A 3257-nucleotide genomic window follows, 5' to 3' on the forward strand; every position below is an offset into this window, starting at 1 on the left:
TCACATGCATATTTTCCCCTAAATATGATAGCAAAGAGTTAATACAGAAAAAGAATGAAAGGGAAAAAAGACATGGAAAGTTTCATTTGCGCATGCGTTAGGCACGTGAAACCATTCCCTCTCCCAGGCCATTGCTGCCACCACTGCTACCACTAGTCCATGGACCCAGAAAGTTTGGTGACCACTGCTATAAGTTCCCAGTCAGCCACGAATGTAGATATTGCTTTTTATCTGATAAAAAACTGATTTATTATCTTCACCAGCTGTTCATTTATTGTGGTTGGGATGAAACCTTTCAACATTTGAAGATATAATCTTAGTGCATTTGTTTATGAGCCAGGGTGCCGCAGCTAAGCCAGGTGAAAGGTATCTATTTAGAGTTACAACTCTAAATAGATACCTTTTCTGTCTGGATGGTCTCTTGTGACGAGCCGATGGACAGAGAATGGAAGTAATGACCTTCCTCCCATATTTGGGCATACTGGGGGTTGTAACTCTAAATAGATACCTTTCACCCTGGCTTAGCTGATAAGGAGTCGAACTCTGTGGCTTAGTGGTTAACACATCTGCCTAAGATGCAAAACAGTACAGGTTCGAATCCCAATAAGGGTATGGCTAGCTGATGAGAGCTAAATAGCTTGAAATAGATCTATACTCCCTTTATTTATCAGCACAAATACAACACATATGTAAAAGGCAACAGTAAAAATATTGGGTTTCTGTCTGGATGGTCTCTTGTGACGAGCCGATGGACAGAGAATGGAAGTAATGACCTTCCTCCCATATTTGGGCATACTGGGGGGTGTAACTCTAAATAGATACACACACACACACACACACACACACACACACACACACACACACACAACAGTATTTAAGGGTCAACATTAAAAGTTAAGTAAAAGATGGGGGAGGGCCTTCAGAGCATTAACCAGCCCCATGACTGCATGTTCCTCTATAAGCCCCAAGAAGATGGCAGAGCCAGGTCTTTAGACATTCCCAAAAGGCAAGAAGAGGATCCAAAATGTATTAATTTCAATGGAACTTGCTCTTAAATAAATGTATACAAGTTATCAGCCTTGGTTGCTGAAGAGCACCCTTCACTTAAGCTGAAGAATACAATTCAGACTATAATAACTATATTGGTTGAAATTCTGGGTATTGTAGTCCAACAAATTTTATCAGGCTAGCTGAGGCTGTCTAGTACTATTTCCATCCTATTAATCACAGTTTGCTGCAGAGTTGTAGTATGGCATAACATACCATCAACAGGATGGTCTAATAAATTGAAGGACTACTCAAATGTTAAATGCTGTCACAGCTGTTTATGACAAGAGTGTTTGACTTAACACGTTGCAATAAAATAATGTTTACTATTAGATTGGCATATAGTTTGAAACTAGACATTGCAATTGTAAAACATTATTTAGGATTTATTGTATGTAGCTTGTTCAACAAATTATGGCTATGATTTGTGATTTAGTGTAATGTATAAACCATGGTAGTGTCTGAAGTAAGGGAGACTGAATAGCATTAAAGCACTGAACAATATCTATTTTGTTTTCTCAATTATCCAGGATATAATAGAAACATATTTTTCTCCATGAAATTCCTTCAAAAAAATATATCCAAATATATTTTTGAGTGGGAATGATGAGTGATACAGCAAACATTCTTAAAAAGATTAAAAAGTAATATATTTTATTGTGAAGGAAGAAAACAATGCATGACAAGTTGTAGAAGAAATACAAATATGCTAAGCAACATTAATTAACAATATAGAATTCTTAAAATAGACCATCAAAAGAGAATCCACACATTACACTTCTTTCTTCGTTGAAAAAAATCTGCCTTATTTTTTGTTTGTAATTTTATAATGTACGTATATAAGAGTTGAATAATGAAGTGCTATGTAGAGAATAAGGATTTCTATAAATGTGTGGTCAGAAATAACTGCTGGATCTGGTAGTTTTTAAAATAATAAATGGCCATTAAAATCTTCTCTTTTTGTCTTTAGATTTTGGATATTGATAACTTTCAAGATTGCAAGTTTTCTTCGGTAAAGATTAAAACTTGGTACATGGATGATTTTTCAGTATCACTGTTTGTTATTCCACTCAGTAGAAATGAGTATCTGATTGCTTTTCATTAGTCACATTAAATTAGTGTTCATATACATCATATACTACTTTGTGTGGACACCTCCTGTCTGTTAATGAGCTTTTAAAATGTAAACAAAGTAAGGAATATTGTGATGTCTAACGTTTCAGGTATCATGGGCTTTCTTCTTAGTTCTTGATTATAGTCCTTGATCAGAAGTGTCTTAAAAGATTAATATAATACTATTGTGACAAAAGTTATTATGTACTTCTGCTTCATTTCTATCAAAAAAAATCAAGAAATCCTCTTAATATGATCACTGAGAGAAATTGGATTTTGTTACTTTTTTTTGCTGCACATTTCCTTCTTTTATCATTTGACAAAGGTAGTAGTAACCATTTTTAAGCAATAATGAAATTAAAATTACTGATATTTTCTAATTTATGATGAGCTGTAGGCAATTGTTTTTTGTGTACCACCAGTAGAAGTGGAAAATATTTTTTTCCTGTTGAGGTATATTCATCTAGATGGGTCTCCCTCTGCGATAATGTGTTGAAAGGAACTTGCCAATGGCAACAGGCCAGGCCAGAAACAAAAGAGAATGAGCCGCCACTATTTTTCTCTGTCTCCTCTTTCCATCCTGCCTAGTAAATTGCCAAAAGAATGGTAAATTACTTTTACAAGTCATCTCAATTTATAACTTGATTGAAGGCTCTAGCCAAATATACATTTGCATAATAAATATAGGGCAGGCATGAAAGTTTAGATTGCTGTGACCCTAAAATTATATTTGGCTGCCATTTTTTTTTAATTTGCAAATTTATTATGTCATAGGTTGTATCATTAAATATCCGTAAACTTATCCGAAAATGATCCCCAAATCCCACTACTATTGTAAGATTGACCTTTCCAATGTGCCCAATACAATCTTTGTGCAAAAAAATTAAAATAAAATCATGCAACCCATACTGTAAATAATTGCTCCATCCCATTTTAGTGAGTAAAAGAAGGGGGAAGTAACATTTAATTTAGTTCTATGTGTTTTCCACACTCTATTCTCATGAAATCCTCTACCTCATTACATCATTATCAGGCAACTGAAATATGTGATCTATTAATATCTGAACAACATCCTTTCACAAACTATTGTTTCTGGA

The sequence above is a fragment of the Thamnophis sirtalis genome, unplaced genomic scaffold (assembly GCF_051295495.1).
Source record: "Thamnophis sirtalis isolate CommonGarterSnake01/CBP01778 unplaced genomic scaffold, rThaSir2_p1.2 scaffold_10, whole genome shotgun sequence".
In the NCBI taxonomy this organism is placed as follows: Eukaryota; Metazoa; Chordata; class Lepidosauria; order Squamata; family Natricidae; genus Thamnophis; species Thamnophis sirtalis.